Source organism: Polypterus senegalus, chromosome 16 (assembly GCF_016835505.1).
Source record: "Polypterus senegalus isolate Bchr_013 chromosome 16, ASM1683550v1, whole genome shotgun sequence".
Taxonomy (NCBI): domain Eukaryota; kingdom Metazoa; phylum Chordata; class Cladistia; order Polypteriformes; family Polypteridae; genus Polypterus; species Polypterus senegalus.
In genome coordinates this window covers 77,811,764-77,835,433 of record NC_053169.1, presented here as the reverse complement: position 1 = coordinate 77,835,433, position 23,670 = coordinate 77,811,764, and positions in this window count along the sequence as shown.

Here is a 23,670-nt window from a genome sequence, read left to right as displayed (position 1 = left end):
TTTGGCGAGCAAAGCGAGCAGGGCGAAGCCCCCTAAGTAATAATAATAATAATAATAATAATAATAATAATAATAATAATAATAATAATAATAATAATAATAATAATAATAATAATAATAATAATAATAATAATGCAGGGCGGCACGGTGGCGCAGTGGTAGAGCTGCTGCCTCGCAGTTGGGAGACCTGAGTTCGCTTCCCGGGTCCTCCCTGCGTGGAGTTTGCATGTTCTCCCCGTGTCTGTGTGGGTTTCCTCCGGCGCTCGGTTTCCTCCCACAGTCTAAAGACATGCAGGTTAGGTGCATTGGCGATTCTAAATTGGCCCTAGTGTGTGCTTGGTGTGTGGGTGTGTTTGTGTGTGTCCTGTGTGTGTCCTGCGGTGGGTTGGCACCCTGCCCAGGATTGGTTCCTGCCTTGTGCCCTGTGTTGGCTGGGATTGGCTCCAGCAGACCCCCGTTTCTCAGGCTCTCTGGTAGGGCATTCCAGAGCCTAATAAGAATAAATAGAATAATATAATAATAATAAGAGTAAGCTTGTTTTGCCTAAACATTTACAAAATGTTGGTGTCACATTTTGCATTAAAACATCACAAAACAATATTTAGTTCACTTGCAAGTGCATTTGTATGTCTGTATGTATTTTCTAGTGTATCTCGCGCTATTGAATTAAAACATGAATGCTGTCAAAACAAAACAATGCAATTCCAAATCCACAGATATGACTTATTCATTTGTCATCTTGTTCCATGTCACTGTGTCACTTTATTCACATGTCCAGTTGCACGTGTGATTTTTTAGTTAGTAAGATGACTGGCACTGCATGGAGTCAACATGAGAGGTGTATGGTGGAGTGGAGGCACTTCAGTTCACTCTTATGGAGTCGTTTAAATGTTCGTCTGTCAGTCTTGTTCTGAACTTTGGTTTCATGACATTCATGTCAGACTCACAGAGGTATGGAGACCCAAACAAAGCAGACATTTTCAGAGCTGCTTGGGGAAGATTCTTATAGTTATCTGGCTCTACTAAGCTCCAGAAATGCTGAGAATGCTGTTGAGACTTTAACTGCACATTATTTTGAAGGTTTACTAATATATAATATATAAAATCCAATGTCTCTCTGTCTCTCTGTCTGTCTGTTTTTAATGAGAGAACTACTTAACGGATTTAGATCAGATTATTTCTATAATTTGCTTGATTTTATGACTTCTCTCATTTCGCTATGTATCATAGTTCGCTTGTGGTACCAATTTATTTGCATGAATCCAAGATCCACGCAACGGGCCCTGGGGGAGGTTGGGGCTCTCCTCACTCACTCTCCAGCTTTGGGGCGCCTGTGTTCCTTAACTCTGCTTAGCTACAGAACGAGAGAACAATTGAATTCAACTTTGTTTCATATTTAAAATAAAGTGTTACTTAGGTCTTCATGAGTTTGAGTTCGGATATTCTCTTAAGTGTATGCCACCTGGAAAAGATAGATTGCAGTTCAGATTGTGGATTGTGATTTTGTGTTAAAAGGATTGTGATATGATTTTTTGGAAAAATTGCCCACCCCTAATTTGACAAGCTACTTGGAAAGGGGTTATGAGCTAATGGTAGCTCGCGAGCAACGTGTTGGAGACCCCTGATATATAGCATATATACATTATGTCATACCCATGCACTTGGGGAGTCACCTTAAGGGCTCTAGTGATGGTAATTACCTGCTTAACCAGGGGTTGGCACTGTGTGCTAATGCCTTCTCTCTTTCTCTCTCTGCCTAATGAAAGATTGACAGCTGACTTCCACCTCCTGGACCCGCCCTTTCCTGCCTGGAACACATATGATCAGCAGTTTGGCCATCTTTGAATCATTTCACTATCAGACTGTCATTGGTAAAGATGTCTACTTTATTGTTGTAAAAAGATGAATTCCTTTCTGATGTATTTTCATTATATGGGGTCATGGATGTGCCCCAAACCTTCTTCAGTGTCAGATTCTTCTTTTATAATTGTCACACAAGCATTCCTGGAAGGCGATTCCAGGGCTTGTCAACTTGTAATTCCATCCTGAGCCAAGGGTTGGCACTGTCTTGTAATGCTTCTCCTCTCCTTCTCTCTGTAGATCCAGAAATCAACACCTTGTGGGCACATGACATCACTGGACCCGCCCCTTTTGACCTCACCAACTTTATGACCGGCATCGCCGCCATCTTTCTCCAGTCTAACTGTACACTTGCGTCTGTGAAGTTGTTTTACCATCACACGTTAATTCGTATTTGTTGTTTTCTGTGTCACAACATACAGGGTCTACCTTAGGACGCTATAACTCTTTATATCTGTTGTTGCTTCTTTCAGCAACATATATAATACATTTGTTATTTTTCACGTAAATATGGGTGATCAAATGCACCATTTGTTTTTTACTGAGCTTTTGGTAGCATATAGATGCTGTTTCATGGTCATTTGGACTGTACAATTTTGGACACCCCTGCCCAATTAATCCATTTAATTAAGGATATGCTATGTATGCACGTGAGTTTGTGTGAGTGTGTATAAAAAGAGTAAAAAGTATCAAAGCACAGATTTTAGCATTGTACCAATTGCTACACAAAGCATCTTTGGAAAAGCAGAAGTAAAAAAGCAGATTAGACTATGCTGCCTATGAGGAACAAATGACTCCATGTATTCCTGCATTGGGTCTTCAGAGTAGCTGCTGGTATCAAGTCAAGTCAAGTCAAGTTGGGGAGCATGCACTGGTACAGTGCGTTGCCACACCCACTACACATCGAAACAACTCAGGATCCCGGTTTGCAACCCCCCAGGCTGACACGAAGTCCAGTCCCACCCTCCGGAAATGACCCTCTATCTGCCGCAGCCAGATGTTATGTGGGCGACCCCTTGGCCTGGTCCAGCCACTCTGGTCCACAAAAATGAGGATCTTACGAACTGGATCACCCTCGGGAAAACAAGCCACATGGTTGTAGTGCCGTAACTGACGCTCCCATACAATGCAGGTAATGTGCCTCATTCAGGACTCCATGAGCAACCGCTCATTCGACACAAAGTCAAATCAACGGGACCCAAGGATTTTCTGGAGAGGCATTGTACCAAAGGAGTCCAGTCTTCGTCTCAGGTCACTGGATAGCATCCATGTCTCGCAACCAAATAGTAAGACACAAAGCACCAGGACTCTAAAGACCTGGACCTTCGTCCTTTTGCATAGATATTGAGAGCACCACACACCTCTTTCCAGTGACCTCATGACCCCCCATGCTCTCCCAATCCATCTAGTGACTTCATAGGAAGAGTCACCTGAGATGTGAATGTCACTGCTGAGGTAAGTAAAACCTCTTGACAAGGTCGACACTCTCTCCACAGACAGACACACTGCTGATGATTGTGCCCAAGAGGTCATTAAAGGCCTGGTTCTTGGTTTTTATCCAGGACACTCACAAGCCCAGACACTCAGACTCCACACTCAGTCTCTCAAGCGCCCCGATCAGAGCTTCCATTGACTCCGCGAAGATCACAGCAACATCAGCAAAGTCAAGATCCGTGAACCTTTCTTCACCAACAGATGCCCCACAGCTCCTAGACTCCACAACCTTGCCCAACACCCAGTATATACAAGCATTGAACAGAGTAGGAGCAAAAACACACCCTTGACGAACCCCAGAATCAACTTGGAAAAACGAAGACGTTCTGAACTCCACTCTGCACAGCACTCATAGTACCAGTGTAAAGGCTGTCCATGATATCCAGCAACCTCAAGGGGATCCCACGAATCCTCAGGATGTCCCACAGGTCAGCTCGATCAACTGAGTCAAACGACTTGCGAAAATCGACAAAGGCTGCAAAGAAACTGCCGATATTCACGTTTGCACTCCATGAGAACCCTCAGTGCCAGGATGCGGTCAATGGTAGACTTCTTAGGCGTAAAACCAGACTGCTCCAGTCGCTGGTAGGTGAGCAAGTGATCATGGATCCTGTTGAGGACGACCCTAGCAAGTTTGTGTGAGGAACTTTCAGATTTAGGTACAACTGCCGATCCTAATTTGATGTGGGAGACCTTCCGTGACAAGACCCTGAAGGTTGCTGAGGGTTGTTACCGGTGTTCCCAGAAGGAGGTGTTTCATCTCGCAGGGCACCCTGGATTTCATCGAGAGGAGTCACAGCGCACGGCTCAATGGTCTGTACCGGGAACTGAGAAGGACGGCTGCGAGGGCTCTGAGGGCAGATAAAGAGGTATTTGTTGGAGGAATCTGTGAGCAAGTGACACACTATTTGTGGTCTAGTGACCCAAGTCCTGCTTACAGAGGAATCGAAGCATTATGCACATCTGAATGTGTTCCTCGGAGAGTCGCAGTCAGGGCAGATGATGGAACGGTCCTTACGGATGACACTGTAGTTGTGAACCGCTGGGCTGGCTACTTTGAGCAGCAGTTTAAAGCTGATCCCCCAGTTAGAACGTTGGATATCTCTGGGTCTACGGTTCTTGAGGCTGATCCTTCAATTAGCTGTGAACCACCCAATCTCTCTGAGATTGTACAGGTGGTGAACCAGCTGAGGGTAGGGAAGGCTGCAGGGATCTGTGGTATCCGGGGTGAACTTCTCCAGGCTGGTGGTAAGGCTGTCCTCCTGGCATTGCAAGCAATCTTTGCTTCCATTTGGGAGACTGGCATCATCCCAACTGACCTAAAAATGTGACTTGTCGTCCCTATCTGGAAAGGGAGGGGTGATCGCCTGGATTGCAGCAACTACAGGGGGATAACACTGCTGTCAGTGCCAGGTGAGGTCCTTGCTAGGGTTGTCCTCAATAGGATCCTTTGGTCCTGCTGGTATCACTAGGGAGGAATTATGAAGGCTGAGGGTTGCACTAAAAAATGTGTTTTCTGCACACAGATATGAAATATACTTTATTGTGCTCTCACCCCTAGCGTTAACCACAGTAAGACTGTCATTTGTGTTTTAAAGTTCTTTAGTGCTAGCTCTATTTTCTGCAACCAAATTGGAAACTTCTTTAACCACAGTCTGACATTTAATTTTAATTTACTTCAATAAATGATAAACCACTTGTTATTTGCATTTTTTCAATTTATTTTATGCCTTTCTTAATCTAATTTATAGAATATATACAATCATTGAGCCAGAGGATATTCCTAAAGGAGTATTTAATTTGCCTTTGCACGTAGTATGTGAAACCACAGTGGAACAGTACAGACAGTTAAAATTATTCACTAAATCGCACAATAAATTACAACAGAAATTAGCTAACTCAAGAAGCATAAAAAGCAGCATACTGTCTTTAAGTGGGTTAATGAAGCACAAGCAAGTAGTGCCTATTTGCTAATTATTATAGTTGGAAAACTGCTTATTCCAAAAAATACTTAGATCAGAAACAGACATATCTAATGACAAAAATGACAAAAAGTGCATAGTGACACAAAGTGACGCTGCTCTGGAAAATGTCCTGCATTGTTCCTGTTCCAAAAAAAGGCAGGCGCCTCTTCACTTACATCTCACATCATGAAGACCTTTGAGAGGCTGCTCCTGGACTATAAGAGTCCTATTGTGGTAGACCACCTGGACCTACTGCAGTTTAGCAATCGACAAAGACTGAACTGGAGGATGCCATCATCTTACTGCTCCATAAAGCATATTCTCACCTGGACAAAGCTGGTGGCACTGTAAGGATTATGTTTTTTGATTTCTCCAGTGCCTTCATTGCCATGCAGCCATCACTGTTAAGAGTTAAACTCAGAGATATGCAGGTGTATAAGCCTGTGGTGTCCTGGGTAATGGACTATATGTTGGAAAGACCACAGTTTGTGAAACAAAAGATTGTGTGAGTAACACTGGAGAAGCACAAGCTCAAGTCTGGTCTGCTTTTCTCTTCACTCTGTAAACCTCAGGTCATGTCACTTACAGAAATATTCAGATGATTCTGCACGTATGGGGTGTATTGATAAAGGGGATGAGACAGAGGAGAGGATTCAAGGTGGAGAAGTTTGTTTCTTGGTTAAGAAATGGGGAATTTTCTGTCCACCCAGGCCATCGGACCTTACTTATTCTATGTTAATTAATGTTGACTTATGTTTATTTTTTATTGTGTCTTCTATTTATCTATTCATTTTGTAAAGCACTTTGAGCTACATTTTTTTGTATGAATATGTGCTATATAAATAAATGTTGATTGATTGATTGATTGAAGTAGCAAATATGGAGTGGTGGTCCTGAGACTAGGGATCTGCACTGGCAATTGAAAGGTTGCCGGTTGAAATCTCATAAGTTTTAGAAGTGACTCTACTCCATTGGGCCCTTGAGCAAGGCCTTTAACCTGTAATTGCTTCATCCTGGGAATGACGTTAATCTTCATCCAGCCCTGCAAGCAGGTCCTCCAATTTACAGGGAAAACATGGGGGTTGATGGCAGGATTGGCACGCCGGCCACCATAAAAAAAAACCTCACCCTGTTCCAGTGTGGTGCTGAGGTGTCATCCGCTGCACTCGGGTCCCAATCCAGAAAAAGGCCCAATGCAGAACACACCCCATCCCAAGCCCTCAACCAGCACTTTACATTTTATATTAAAAAAAGGATGCATTCAATAAGTTTTAAGGTTTTTCTTAATAATAGAAACCTGGTAGCCTTCACTCCGTCATGAGGTGCAAGAGCATTGTAGCTATTTTCTAAAAGTCTATTAAATCTGCTTCCCTTTAGAATGCAGTTTTATATGGCAAACTAATATATACCATTATTGTGAAGAAATAACTTCAATTGAAAAAATATCAAACATATTTCTTAGCAGATGACCACAGAAGTTATCCTCGTGTACTGTTTAGAGAAGTCACTAAATCTCACAAATGGGAATTCTGAACTTCAATGCGAAAGCAGTGCAGACTTTTTTACCGTGTCCTGTTCGGCTGTGAAGCAATCAGAATTGATGTCTGAATGCTGGCGACTCGCCTTACAGTTTCTCTCTCAGGTGGAGCCTTACAGCTTCTGCTGACGTCACGCCTGATACCAAAACTTTATTAGAAATATTTTCAGATGTTTTTAAGATTCGAACCGGACACGGAGGCAAAAGTGAAAGAAAAAGAAGGGAGAGAAGGAAGAGATGGAGGTAAAGGGGGAAGGGGGGGTTTTCATATTGAATAAACAATAAATGAACCAGAGAGGGGGGGACACACAAAAAAAAAAAAACAACCACAAGACAAAAACATTGCTGCATCAGCTACATGAAGATATATAAAAGTAAAAATGTTTGCTGACAATCATACAGTAATTATTACTAAGGCATTTAGGGACAACCACAACCTTAGGTCATGTACTGAAGATGTCCAAGTCATACTTATGAAAGCATCATGTGAGCACCTGTGTGCGTACGCACGCTTATATGTGTAAGGTTTCTCTATAGGAGCGTCCAATAGTGAGTATGAAGGGCCACAGACCTGCCCCCAAAAACGTGCAGAAGATGGAGGGAGTTCCAAGCCAAGAGATCCAGAGGTCACCCCAGAGCGCGGAGACCCCAGGGAGGCCGTCACCAGAGAAGGCCCTCGAGAGGCGCAGAGGATCACCCCGGGGGGCCACAACCAGCAGCCGGCAGAGTCCCGGGAGATATCAACGGCAAGCCCCCAGGCCCGCCTGCAGCCGCTGCAGACTTTATGAAATTATTTAAAGATAAAATTGGCAATATAAGTTCACAGATTTCAGCGTCAACTTGCAAAGAATATATTGTATTGGCAAACCCAATCTCACCTTACACTCACCACTTTAGTAATTTAACATGTGTAAAAGATCAGCCTGGCTACTGACAGACACACAGACCCAGAATGTCTAGAACACACCCATTTATTTATTTCAATGTCCTGCACACAACACCGTGCTCCAATATACTCAACTCAACTCAACTCAGTCCTTTCTTCTGCCACCTCCACTCCTCACTCGCAACCTCGTGCTCCTCTACCCGACTCTGGCCTCTTGCTGGAGTGAGGTGGCCTCTTTTATACCGCACCCGGAAGTGCTCCAGGTGCTCCTTGATCAAGTTCCGACAGCACTTCTGGGTGTGGCGGAAGTTCTGCAAGAGAATCCGGCTCGTCTACTGCTAGCACTTCCGGATGTGGCGGAAGTGCTATAGACGACGGCTCCAGAACTGTCCAGGCGCTCCCTGGTGGTGGCCAAGGGCCTGCACAAAATGGAGCTTCTAAGCTGAGTGCCCCGGGGGGGTGTCCTCTCGTGTCCAGGTACTGCTGGTGATATGTCCACTCCCCCAGTCCTCTCCTCAAAAGGGTGTCCCGGCCCTCTATCACACATGATAACAGAAAAATAAATCATAATTTTAAGTTCTAAATGAAAACAGCTACTTGGTGTTTGCACTCAGACCCAAAAAACGAATGAAAGATCAGTTGCTGTTCTGGCAGCATACATTCTTAGCATTGTCACAAGTTCATTAATGAATGGCAGAGTTTGGGATGTACTAAAAGTGTTAGTTTTTCCATCATGTAGTCAGTTTCTGCAATTCATTTCATGCTCAGCAGATGTTGCCACCATGTCACTTTCTCAATCTGTCTGCCTATGCAGTTTACTATAAGAAAGACACAAAAATCAAATTAATTTGAATCCTTCATTTTAACTTTATAAAGTTGTATTTCGGCGGCACGGTGGCGCAGTGGGTAGCGCTGCTGCCTCGCAGTTAGGAGACCCGGGTTTGCTTCCCGGGTCCACCCTGCGAGGAGTTAGCATGTTGTTCTTGTGTCTGCGTGGGTTTCCTCTGGGTACTCCGGTTTCCTCCCACAGTCCAAAGACATGCAGGTTAGGTGCATTGGCGATTCTAAATTGTCCCTAGTGTGTGCTTAGTATGTGTGTGTGCGTGCCCTGTGGTGGGCTGGCACCCTGCCTGGGGATTGTTTCCTGCCTTGCGCCCTGTGTTGGCTGAGATTGGCTCCAGCAGACCTCCATGACCCTGTAGTTAGGATATTGCGGGTTGGATAATGGATGGATGGAAAGTTGTATTTCTTTTTTTGCAAACAGGCAAAAAAGAGATGTTTTGCTACATAGTGGCTGAATACTTTCTTTAAAATCTAATCCCGAGGACTGACACTAGCAGAGATTGCTTCTAGCCAAAAGTTTTGCTTTGCCAGAACATATCATGTAATAAGCCTTCAGTTAGGACCAAGATCAAGGTTTAAGTCCCAAGGGTTTGTGGGTAATTACATGACAGATGGATGCAGCTCTTAACATTTTGTATACGTTATACAGATAGATTAATTGTATTCAGTTATGTTAAACTAGCTGTGCTACCAGTTTAAGAGGGATTGAAATTTAAATAATCAACATAGACCTCAGTGTTAACACTTGTTGTGCGCCATCTATTAGGATGTATTTTGTAATGCGTGTAGTAATAAAAATCCATTGCATTTGTTGTTGCAACAGATGGTGCATCACAAGCATTTGAAGTAATAAAATGCATCACTGCAAATGTTTGTGATGCGCCATCTTTTGGAATGGCAAATGCAATCCATATGCCTCTGTTATGTCATTTGCTATGGAAATCATAAAAGCAAAGTTAATGTTTCTGAATGAAACTCTGTTGGAATGACAGAGACAGTGCAACTGGACAGACACACAGAAACACAGACACTTATTCTTTTTTAAAGAATTTTAAGAAATGTTAGGTAACTTACAAACTTACTCCATTATCATTGTTTGTCAAAGTCTGAAGAGCAATTCACATTGCCATCACTATAGCTTGATTCAACTAATAGTTCGGTTTCAAGTTTGTTCTAAAACTGTTTTTACAACCTTTTGTTTACATGCTGTTGTACGCTTTGATTGAAGGCGCCACCCCTCCCATGAATACCGATAAGCTAACAAAGAGGTGCCAAACACATAGAAATAGTCATGATTTTTTTGCAGAATGATTTTATTTTATCCACAAGATGGCAGCAGAATACTATTCCAAGAGTTATTCGAAGTTAACAGTATACATTGGATCATAGCAGTGTAGGATTTGTAAAGGACATTTTAACTTCCCCACCCAGGGACAGTCATTTTAAATGTAGGAATTGAGTGAATTTTAAGTTGGTTAATTAATCATCAGTCTTACATTCAATAATACTGTTTACTAACTAAATACTTCGGCAAGGGTCCTACTTTATTTACCTTATATTTTTCTTTGTTGTAAGAAGCGGTTCTCCAGCCTTCAGACTTACATCATGGTAACTGAGGCACATTAATTTTAAGGAACAGAATAACACAATGTATTAATAAATAGAAGGATTATATAAGTATAATAAATGCACACACACACACATATATATATATATATATGTCAGACGACCCCCTCAAAACAAGAATGGTTTAACAGGTGGAGGTCACTGACTTTTCCCTCCTCATTTTTTCTGATTGTTTTTTCAATAGTTTTATTTGGCTATGGTTGGAGAAGCCATGGAGGACGTTATGTTGTCTGTAACTTCGTTCAGCATGACCGGTTTGATTGTGGGTCAGTGATGGTCTGGGGAGGCATATCCATGGAGGGATGCACAGACCTCTACAGGCTAGACAACGACACCTTGACTGCCATTATGTATCAGGATGAACTCCTTGGACCCATTGTCAGACCCTATGCTGGTGCAGTGGGTCCTGAGGTTCCTTCTGGTGCACGACAATGCCGGCCATATGCGTCGAGAGTATGCAGGCCGTTCCTGTAGGATGAAGGAATTAATACCATTGACTGGCCCCCAAGCTCGCCTGACCTAAATCCAATAGAACACCACTTGGTGTGACATTATGTTTCCATCCATCTGACGCCGCCATGTTGCACCTCAGACTGTCCAGGAGCTCAATGATGCCCTGGTCCTGATCTGGGAGGAGATCCCCCAGGATACCATCTGTCATCTTATTAGGAGCATTGACCCACCTCGCCCCACCACCCCGACGTTGTCAGGCGTGCATACAAGCACATGGGGGCCATACAAACTACTGAGTACGATTTGGAGTTGCAGAAATGAAATTTCGGCCAAATGGACTAGCCTGCCTGTCACATCATTTTTTCTCTTTAATTTTCGGAGTGTCTTAGAATTCACCCCTCTGCAGGTTGATCATTTTCTTTTCCATCAAACAATGTGGCATCCTTTTGTTCCTAACACATTACCATACCAGTCCATATCAGTATAGATATCCAGCATGATTTTTTTACCATTGAGACTTGATGTATTTTCAGTGTTCCTTTAATTTTTTGTACATATATATATGTATATATAATATTTAATATTTTCTAAAATATAGTGCACAAAGCACCACACATGCCACAATTAACAATAAATCAATAATCACTATTCAACAATCCTCCACTCCCAGCAGCTTTGTCACCCAACCTCCCCACTCCGGCTCAGCTTGCTGGGTCTGCATCAGTCCTTTAAATAGTCCTTGACCCGGAAGTGTTCCTTCTTTTCTTCCAGGTCAAACGCCACATCATCCGTCTTCAAGTAGCCCGGAAGTACTGTGGGCTTCCGTCCTCATGACTCTGAAGTACTTCTGGGTAATAAAAAAAGTAGCAGTCCCCAGGTCCTTTATGAACTCCCCCTGGCAGCACCCACGGCACCCAACAGGGCTGAGAAAATGGACTCCATGTCTCATGATGCCCTGAGGAAATCCGGAGTACATTTACTGTCCAGGGGAGCAGCCACCTAGCGTCCCGGGGGAGTCAGTGTTCTGGAAATGTTCACCTTCTCCAGTCTTTTAGTTCTGGGACGTCCCGGCCGAATTGAACTGCTGGCTGTCTAACACAATATATATATATTGTCAGGGATGCCAGGGGCGACGATCCGGCCGGGACGCCCTGAAGGACCGGAAGAGGGTCTACGCCCGCCCTGGATCACATGGGGGCCGCCACCCTGGTTGCTTTGGGGGCCACGGGTAGAGGGCTTGAAAGCCCAACCCTCTAGGGGCCCGTGGTCACCGCCAGGGGGCACCCTGATGCCTTTGGAACCCTGGACCTCAGCACTTCCACCACACCAGGAAGTGCTGGGGGGAAGAGAAGAAGGGACACTCTGAGAGCTTCCGGGAGTACAGCTGTCACTTCTGCCACACAGGGGCGTGTCGGCGGGTGATTGCCGGAATCCACCTGGAGCACATCTGGGTGCTAATAAAAGGGACTGCCTCCCTTCATTCGAGGCTGGAGTCGGGTGGAAGTAGGACGAAGCAGAGGAGAGTGTGGAGGCGGCCCGAAGAAGGAGGCATTGTGTGTTGGCCAGGACTTTGGGGACTTGGGGTTTGTGGTGCACTTTTGGACTTTGAATTGTAAATAGTACTGTAAATAAACGTGTGGTGGTGGAATTGCAACATGTCTGCCTGTCTGTGTCCGGGCCACGTTCACTATATATATATATATATATATATATATATATATATATATATATATATATATATATATATATATATATAAAGTGGCAACTGGGGGGCACTCCTAAACACCCAACACACATGCTCAGACACAAGCTTGCAAATACACAGGCTTTTTTGTTGTGAAATGCTCTCCAGTAAGCATTTCCCACAACACCAAGTACAAGTACAGAGATAAGCATTTGCCACACCCAGCACTCAGCAATACTGTTTCTCTCACCTTCTCCTCTGCTCCTCTTGGCAAGCTTCCTCCCGGCCCTGACTCCTTGAGTGAAGAGAGGCTGCTCCTTTTATGCAAACTCTGGAAGCAGTTCCAGTGTTCCAATGCTGTGGCTCAGGAGTACTTACACTGGGTACACTGGGAGTCCAAAAACTAATAGGGCTCACAAAGCCCCTCAGCACCCCCTGGCAGTACCCACGGAACCGAACAGAGATGAGGCAGTGAAGTACAATTCCTCATATGGCCTGTGTGAATCTTTGAAGGTGCCATAACCCAGGGGAGCTGCAACCTTGTTTTTTGGGGAAGACATTGCCCTGAATGACCAGTCTTCCCCTGTTCTTCTGTTATAAGGGCCTTCCAGCCAGGTAAGGATCCATGTTTGGCCCCAGCCAAGATGCTCATCCATGTCTATATTGACATATGGACTGGACGCAGACAGACTAGACAGACAAGCATATTACATAGAAGAGGCTGGCTGTTTACTAGGTATTTAGAGTTCTACTTTATCTTTGTACACATAATTAGGATTTATGATACCAAGTCTTTATAGATGGTTGTGTGGAGTTGTTGCTTTGTTGTTGATCAAGTGGAGGATTCTTCATGCAGCGAAGTATATTCTTTCTTTGTTTCATGATTCCTTGTCCATGGTATGCTTTGCCTTCCTCAATCACCTTCTGCTGTCTTCTCTGTTACTTCTTTCTGGCAGTCTTTCTTACTTCTTGAAGTAATGGCTGCTCCTCAGCAAGACAGGGCTCAGTGCTTAACTGGCAGATTTACCTCAGCTCTCAGATTAACAAAGAGAAGACTTTATTGGCATCGGCTCTCTAAGGAACAATGGCTCAAAGGTTCAGAGAGCAGGTTGCAGAGATTTTTTGGTCATTTTGGAGAGTTTCCCCAGCATGAGAGAATCCCAGAGTGGGTGACCCAAGAGAATCCTGAACTTCTCTTAACTTGCCATTCTCTGCCAACCCTGCTGGGCGCAGCTAGTTTGTACAGGATGGATGAATTTTCTCCTGATTGGATTAAAATGACTTTAAGTTACAAAATCAATGTCTTCTAATAGGTGAGGAAGAGAAAACATTATTATTTAACTCACAGATATCAAGGACTATGTTTTGAGTTGATCATGCTGCAGAGAGCTATATGATTTGTTCCTCATTTATGCAGAAAAGGAGTTGGGCTGTGTGCACAGCATTAAGGGACTAACTTTTATCATTTATAGGAAAGGCTGACCTCTGATACTATCAGAAGACCCTGTGAAGAATGTAAGATCTTTATGGACTATAAGAATATTTAAATTGATTCTAAGTGTGTATAATTGGAAGGGTGTATTCCTTAGGAATGCAAATGGCTGTTTGTTTCATGTTTTAGGACATTCCAGTATGTCATAAATTAAGATTTAACCTTAAGCTATGTATAACCTCAGAATGAACTGCTAGGGTTTTTTTTCCTTTTCTAGGATATAAAAGAGAGAACAGGTTTACTTTAGATATTCTGCTAAAACCCAAATCAGTCGACTGAGTTGGGAAGAGGCAGTCTCACATTCTCTCTACTCACCAAGAATTAAGAATTAAGAATAAAGAAATTATTTTTACTTTAATTGGGTTTAAGTTCTTCCGTTGTTTTCGACTTCAGCGCTCACATAGGTGACTTGTTCTACTCATTCTAATTGTCATTCCTTGAATTATAGGTCTTTGTCCTGCCTGGAGCCTATTTTTGCATTGCTTTTTTCGTTCTTTATTTCACTTTATACAATTTCTCGCATTAGGAATTTGTTAGTTTTCGCATACCCCTTGGGGTCAGAGTGCAGGGTCAACCATTGTACAGTGCCCCTGGAGCAATTGAAGGTTAAGGGCCTTGCTCAAGGGCCCAGCAGAGTAGGATCTCTTTTGGCAGTGACAAGGATTTGAACCAACAACCTTCAGGATACCAGCACAGATCCTTAGCCTCAGAGGCACCATTCCTTTGCTAGAGGGGAGGTCTTGGCAAACTTTTCAAGTTATCTATGATTTGAACCTTTGTTATCAGATGAAGTACAAGCACATCCTTGTACAAAAAGTTCAGCCACTTTCTGGAATGTAGTGTGGGAATCTAAGTTGGGGGTTTTGTGCAGCTGGAGGTCTACTAAATCTGTTGCCCTCACAGGTCTTTTACACTTTTAGCAGAATGGGTGATGTTCCCTTTGTCCTAGAATAGCTTAACCCAGCCGACTGAGTGGAAATGCTGAGTGCTTTCTGTTATTGCTGCGTAAGAGTTAATTAAAATACTAGTTTTGTTCCTAAAACTTTGTTTTTGTTTGCCACTAAGGAATCATGTGGGCATTTTTAAAGCTTTTTTCTTCTTAAAAAGATTTGTATTCTTTTTTGTTTGCCTGCACAGGAGCAAAAGTACCTGAGTGATTTAAGAAATGTGTGAAAACGTATCTTTTTACTTGTACTTGTGTTCAAAACTAGTGTCAGTGAGGCAAGGAAGGGCAGAAAGTAGTTACAGAAACCAACAAGACAGTAAGTAAATAACTGGCATTGTAGTGACAAATAGTTAATAGTAACAGTGATTTTATGGCGAGAAGAAGTTAAAGCATATAAAGAATAATTGGACAGAGCAGTATATAGCACTCACACAGTAAAACGTTGGAATTAGTAGAAAGTGAGGGGATACACTTCATTCCTTAGGAAGAAAGCATTTATTTAAGTACAGGTACAAGTGGATGAATTCAAAGCAGTTAAGAGAAGCGCTCAGTGGAAGTAGAAACAGAAATGTGAAGGTGTAAATAACCAGCCGCTGATATTTAGTAAGTGAGTTTTCTTATTAAGAAGGAAGTAATGTGTACAAATGTTTTACTCAATAGAATAGTTCTTAGCAGTCAAGAAAGTTAACACAGTTAAGAGGGCGATACAATAAGAGTTCATTCATAAGAAGATATACAAGCAGTGTAAGTGGAGAGCTTCAAAGTAAGGAAGAAATAGGAGGGACACAAAATTAGGAAAACTAACAGGGAAAAGGTAAACTTTAATAATTTCAAGGAAAAACACACAGCAGGCAGTCGAGAGGGAGAGTATTACAGGAGCTAAACGGGCCAGAAAGTGTTAAAAATACAGTATTTCCTTAATCCGTTAATTTAAATAATTTAAGTTAAATAATTGAAATTTAATAAAAAGAGTTGAGCAGTTTAGTAATCCAAAGCCAAATTTAAAAATTGTTGGATGTTAGACTTTCTGGAGGATGGCTTGGACTAGTCAATCGTCCCTGAAGGCTACGTCTACAGGAGATGCCAGCTGATCCAGTACCTTCAAGCTCTAGGTCACTGAACTAGAGGAGGTTATTGTGGCCGGAGTTTTACTAGAGATTGGCAGACCTTGCCCAGGTGTCCTTTAGAGAGAGATAAGTTGGTGCAGGAGGAGACTCCAGACAAAGCAGAAGAGTCTGGAGGACTCACCTCTGTCAACTTCCAGACAGTGTTCAGAAGCCATTATGAAGGTTAACAGAATGTTAGATTATATAGCACGATGTGTGGAGTACAAGTCAAAGGCAGTTATGCTGAAACTTTATAACACACTGGTATATCTGGAATACTGTGTGCAGTTTTGGTCTCATGCATAACGGCGTGAGTAGAATTCACATTATAACATGACGTAAGCACAAAAGCGGAAATGTGCTTACGCACAAAAAAATCCAGATGCATAAATCTGTGGGAACGCCAACTTCCACGTTCTTCCGTTACATAAATTCCGATCAGCGTGAAACATAATACACGTGCACGTGCCTGCTGTTCCACCTCAGCTCCTCCCAGAATTATGCCTCTTTGAATATGCAAATCAATATAAATAGCCCTTAAGCTCACTGTTCTGTGAAAAGGCAATGGCAAAAGCACGGGGGAAAATAGAATTTCAACGAATATGAAGTGGAGGCAAAGAAAAACGCACAATTTGTTGGTTTAAACAGTGGTATAAACAACAAAAGGAAGCTGATCGAGTGACATAGCGTGTTGGGGAAACTCAAAAACTCAAGTTCAAAAAGTCGCACAGTGCTGAAATAAAAATTATATCAAAGTCGCAGTGAATAGGCGAGTCATAGCCCACCGTCTGAGTGTCATATGAAAGATTATTAGGGTACAGAGAAAAAAAAAGCACACAGTGGGGAAAAAAGCACAAAATGTCAAATTTAATCTCGACATTTCCACTTTAATGACGTAGTTTATTTTGTCATTAAAGTAGAACATCATAAACTTCATCTTAAAATTGTTTAATTTACTAGCTTCTCAAATCCCATTGTAACTAAAGTAGCACGTTAAATGTTTTGTTTTGTTTTTGATCTTCTATGTGCTCTATGTGTGTGAATCACTACGTGCTTCCAGGCTTTCTCTTCCACCGACAGGACACAGAATCCATTACATTTGTGATATTACAGCTCGCTGAATAATTAAAATACTGAGTTGTATACGTGATATCATTTTCATGATGATAGGAGTTAAAGTATGTATTAAACATGGGAACATGGTGGCGCAGTGATTGTTCATGTCTCAGATGCTTGCTGCGCCCGTGTGTTACCTTCGATGAAATACTTTATTGTAGTAGTACTGTCTCTTTCAAACGTACTCACCTCCAATTCCTGTCCTTACTTTTCTTTCTCCAAATACCCAATTGCCTTACAATCAGTTCTGTAATAGACGTTAAGCCATCTGTAAGCTTAGAACGCCGATTCTTCTAAACTTTTAAGGAACATTGAAATATCTTCATAGTACGTGTTTATTTATTCAGCCCATCTATCCTTCATCCTGTCATGCCAGTCCCAGCAAGAATACAGCACGAGGCAGAAACAATTCATGAATGGAGTGCCAGCTCCTCACTAGCGCTGCGGCACTGTGTCCTCACATGTTTAATTATTAACAATATAGATTAAGTTTTATTTGTATAATATAATAAACATATTTTGCTGCATTTCATTTTAAAAATGATATCGTCATCATATGTAAATACGTACTTTATAAAGTGGCTCAGGTCGTGCAATATTATAACTGTAGTGCAAGTTTACAGTGAGGTTAATTGTACTTATAAGTACAGACAGTTATACAAAGAGCACGTGATTGAGTGCGTTTATAGTTCTTGGTATGAAACTCTTTCTGAACCGCGAGGAAAGGCTCTGAAGTGTTTGCCATATAAGAGCAGTTCGATAGACAGCATGGATGAGGCAGCGTGTGCTGGATGCTGTATACCGATAATTCTCTTTCCGATCAGCTGCTGTAGATCTGTGATTTACACTCAGATACAGTGATATAAATACTCCGAGTGGTGCAGTGAGAGTAATATGGAAAAAGATGATCCGCTGTGGCAACCCCTAATGGGAGCAGCTGAAAGAAGAAGATGGTGCAGTGAGAGTAACAACGCTAAAGCAGTTATGGTATTTAGAATAGTTTGACCATTCTGTACACCATTATATTGTTACAGGTTAATTACAATCAGATGAATTAAATAAAACAATGTGCGGTTAATTTCAGTGTATTTATAAAGCCACGTCAGGGATGTGACTCTAAAAAAGAAAGGGTAACCACACAGGAACAGTAGCACTGCTTTGACGCTGGGTGCCGCCAGTCTGCAAAACCGAGCACAGAACTTGTGCATGACAGGATATGAGCTACCGTGGAAATGTGCGTGGCTTCACGCCAAGTTTAGGTTTTATACATCACGATTTGAATGTGGAAAGGTTCATACGCAACATTTTTGTGCGTACGCACTGTTTATACATGAGGCCCCAGGTTACAAAAACGACATAGCAGCGCTAGAAAAGGTCCAGAGAAGAGTGACTAGGCTGATTCCAGGGCTACAGGGGTTGAATTATGAGGAAGGATTAAAAGAGCTGAGCCTTTTCAGTTTAAGTAAAAGATAATTAAGAGGTGGCAGGATTGAAGTGCTTGAAATTATGAAGGGAATTAGTCCAGTGAATTGAGACTGTTATTTTAAAATGGATTCAACAGGAACGCAGAGACCTAGTTGTTTGCACAAACATTAGGAACTATTGCTGCACACAGAGAATCATAGACACATGGGATAAGTTACCAAGGTGTGTGGTAGACAGTAGGACTTTACAAACCATCAAAACTCGACTTGATGTTACTTTGGGGGATTTAACGGGATAGGACTGACGTGCTTTGTTGGGCTGAATTGAATGTTCTATTTACTGTTTTTGTTGAGCAAAGGACTAATTCTCATACTTGTTGATCAATGTGTATTTTCTTTGTTAAGGTAACTTCATATAGTGTACTCTTTACAGTTTACAAAAATCACAATCAAGGTATCTTTCTAGCACTTCTAGAACTTTACTAGAGTCCTGTGCTTCCTCTTCTTTAAGGTACAAATTCTCTGCCATGCCTTTATCACTTTTTATACTGTTCAGTGCCCTTCCTTTTCAAATGCTGTAACATCTCTTCCATAGAGAAAAACACAGATATGCTATTTTCCCATCTATTCTAATTATAACAACTGTTACCTCAGCAATGCAGTATCCCCCATTGAATTAGTCTCTTTAAACAGTTTATCCATTCACATACTGCCACCTACTGTTCAAAATTAGCCACTCAATTGAAACAAAATTGTTGTTTCTGGAATTTCTCTACTCTGGAGAGTGACATACTGAAAGATATCTAACTTTTCCACAGCTCTTGTATTTGGCTGATAAAAATTTTCAAATACATTTGCAAGGTGAGTGTTGGATGCACAGTGAGAAAAATGTGGACATTCTTTTGGAAGTAACATTGTTGTAGGAATCTGGGCCTGCATATTGCTGGGTCAAATAAAACTGAACAAGAAGCAGTAATGACCTCAGCTTGTTTCCCAGAAGCCTTGATCCACAATATAAGCGTAAGACATTTTAAGGGTGGGGTTTTGTTCTAATACGTCTTCCGCATGTGTGGGCAAGCAGTTCTTTCCACTAGGCTGGCAACAGCATTTTTATGTACAGTTTTATATACAAGTATTTACTGTAGCTTACTAATTGAAGAAACTAGGACACACTGCAGAGATTTACTCAGGAATAGTTTCACCCTGTCACCAAGTTCAACAACCATGTTATACTTATAGAAGAAAGGCCCACCCTACATCTACATGACTTTTGTGTACATGATGCCTGAATTTGGCAATGCGTGAAAAATCTGTCCTACAGTTCTTAAGCAGGAGAGCATTTATACTTAGTATCTTGATGTCAACATGTGCACCAATTACTAGCAAATAATTTTCAGAAAGTTTCAGCCATGACTGAAATTGAAACATATTTGATCTGGCTAAAAAATAACCCTTTAGACATACAATAACAGACATATTCATTCTTAGGAAAATAATCCCTCATTGCCAATTTATGGCACCTTGTTAATAAAACAACTCTTACCAAACTATTAAACACTAATGTCCTCCTTCTCATCAGTAACAGCCATTTATAAAAGCTTTTATACACTGCCATCTACTGTCCAAATATTAAAACTCTGTATATGTATATATTTATTTTTCTATTTACGTATTTATTTCATTTAAAGAGCCAAATATCCACCAGAGACAAAATTCTATCTATCTGTCTATCTATCTATCTATCTATCTATCTATCTATCTATCTATCTATCTATCTATCTATCTATCATCATACACTATCTATTATCTATCTATCTATCTATCTATCTATCTATCATACAATGCCTCTATCTATCATATCTATCTATCTATCTATCTATCTATCTATCTATCTATCTATCTATCTATCATATAGTGCCTTATCTATCTATCTATCTATCTATCTATTATCTATCTATCTATCTATCTATCTATCTATCATATAGTGCCTTTCATATCTATCTATCTATCTATCTATCTATCTATCATCTATAGTATCTATCTATCTATCTATCTATCTATCTATCTATCTATCTATCTATCTATCTATCTATCTATCATATAGTGCCTTATCTATCTATCTATCTATCTATCTATCTATCTATCTATCTATCTATCTATCTATCTATCTATCTATTACTTGGTCCTATTTTTTCTTTGTAGATTATTTTGCATTTCTTGGCTAATCTTTGTCTGAATTCCACTGGGCATCTCATTGCAGAACAATCAATTAATTTGTATTCAAGTTTGCCTTTAATCTCATTATTTCCTATATACTGCATATATAGTGGCCTGAAGGGGTCGCTTCAGCTCCCCAAACCTGACACAGACAGACACAGATATATTTATTTCGTGGGAAACTCTTTCCTAAGCGTTTACTACCTGCACAGCACAGTACACAGTTCAGAAGGAAAACACAACTCTTGCTCCTTCTTTGTATTTTTGTTTTCTCTGCTTCATCCTCCAGCAAGCTTCATCCCTCTTCCTCCCAACTCAGGCTCTTGCAGTGAAGGGAGGTTGCTCCTGTTATGCTGCACACAGGAGTATTTTCGGTGGCCCATTATCGTGGTCCGGAAGCACAGCCAGGTGAGGAGGGAGCCTGACAAAGTAGGGATCCCCAGTCCCTGCAGCATCCCCTGGTGGCACCCCCAAAACCCAGCAGGGCTGATCCCACAAACATCAAGTCCCAGAATACCATGCGGGAATCTGAGGGCTGGCATCTAGAGATCCAGAAGAGATAATGCCCTATTCGTGCTCTCTTCACAGGCTCATTCAGGTGTCTCAGGGGCTCCTTCCACTATAAAGGCATCCTAGCTGTGTAAGGGCACCAGCCATCTGCCACACGGTCCCTCCCTCAGCTAGGCCTTGAGGGGTGAAGCATCCTGTGAAGCATTCAGGTGGGGCTGTCACTGTCAGCCTGTCCATGGCTCCGCCCTGAAATACATAAGCAATAGGCTAACGGGGAGATATTGCACCAATGTTACCTCCAGTGTACTTCCTTCCAACCTTTCATATTGCAACCGCCGCTTTCCTGGAGCATGCGACCTGCAAGTATGGAAGCAGGATATAAATTCCTGCCCCTCCCCACAGCTGAGCATGTCCTAGGCATCCGTCTCTCTGGAGGAGTGTCTTCTAAGACTCAGGAGTGCACAGACTCACATGCTGCAGTGTTAGGAGACACAATCTTCCTTTCACGAATCTTATTTGTGCTCTGAGTTACAGCAACAGTCAGGGTTTCCCTATTAGATAAAAGGAGACCCCGCACTGTCTGTGCCCCCTTCAATTTTTGTGCACCCACCTCCGGGGGGCTAGACAGTCTGGATGCCAAACCAACTGCTCCATTTTGTCTAGCCTTTGGTCCGGGTGGTCGGTCATCATTCCTTTCTCCACTGTCAGAACCCCTGCTACTCAACATCCTTTAGAACCATCTGGACTCCATTCGCTAGGGATTCTTCTTTAATGTACAGTATAGGAAACACTGACCTGTACCATCACTTCTACCTGGGTGAGAGTACCATGCTGAGCTTCCTCAAATAGTCCTTTAGGGGCACCTGGGCTGTCATCTCCAGACACTCGATCACCTTCTTCAATAGGCCAACCATCTGCAAAAGAGAACTAATGGGCTGGTGCACCCTTTCCAGCTCCTGTACATGCTCAATACAGTTATTTGCTGGTGGTGGGCTTGGGTCTTGCTCATCACTGTCCACTGGCTATGAGCCATTAAGTCTATGCCTCTCCTTCACAGGCTCAGTCAGGTGGCCAGCCAGCTAACCCCACCTCTACCAATTTACTGGCAGTTTTTATCTAGCCTTTACCTGCTCTGGGGAAGGCAGTTTGGACACTCACCACCACCTCCCCTCTTCATGGGATCCTATCTATCAGGTGGGGCAACAGGCAAAAGTCCAAGGCACTTTTCTTAAGCAGCGGGCCCAGGTCCTCATCACGTGTATCGCTGGAGCTCTCACCATCATCGTCCCACATCAAGGCATTTTTTGGCTACATATGGGTATCTAGGAATTCTCCATCTAGGAGGTAGACATACTTGACAGACATGCAACACAAATTGGTCAAAATCTGTGTTTACCTCTGAATTCCCTTTATCAAAATTTGCTCCTTTCCCCCTTATATCCCTTTAGCTACTTCAGTTAAATATCAATTGACATTTTTCCTGTCCTGTAAGACACCTTTACTCTCTATTATCACCAAACTCTCAAAGTAAGAGGGTCTCTGACTTCATGGTCATCTATGCCCTTATTTTTCAGATCCAGGCCATTATTAAAATGAATATAGCCCCCAGCCTCAATTCTGCTTCCAATGTAATACTTCCACTCCCTCTGACTCAAGTACTGGTTTAACATAAGATCAGTTCTGTCTAACTTTCTGTGGAAAAAAGAGACCTACCATTAAACACACGACAATGAATTGAGACAAAGGTGATGGGTGGTGTTTCACTGATAGATCTTGAATTATGCCATTGGGCTTTTGCACTGTGTACAGTATGGCAGTGGAAGTCTCCCCTCTGCTGACCATCCCTCACGTTGCTGCTGGAGTCCAATAGGGTATTTCCTGGTTCTATTTCCACCCTTACCTTCTGTGGTATTAAACTTAGGGCATCCAAGATAGAGTAGTTGCTCTAATCATTCGCACTTTAGAAAAATGGTGTAAGGTGGAGAAACATCTTGGTGTTTGTCCAGCCTGGCACACACACTCTTTTATTTCTCACAACCCAGCCCTGTGAATTGGAAGTGGTCCCATTACATTCCAGCCCTGGCTTAGTAAAGGTATTTACACACTGGGTGATATATTTGATGTGCCAGGCCTTCAGACATTCCAATCTCTCAAATCTTCCTTTTCTATCCCTTCATCTGCCTCTCTATTTTACTTTCAACTTAGATCTGTCTTTAAAGCTTGTTGGGTTCCAATCTCTTCTCCCCTTTGTGGCCCACCTTCTGTCTAATTTCTCACTTACTCTTTTCCCTGGTCACAAACCAGTGTCTATATTATATGCAATGCTTTCTAAGGCATTGTTAGATAGATAGATAGATAGATAGATAGATAGATAGATAGATAGATAGATAGATAGATAGATAGATAGATAGATAGATAGATAGATAGATAGATAGATAGATAGATATGAAAGGTACAATAGATAGATAGATAGATAGATAGATAGATAGATAGATAGATAGATAGATAGATA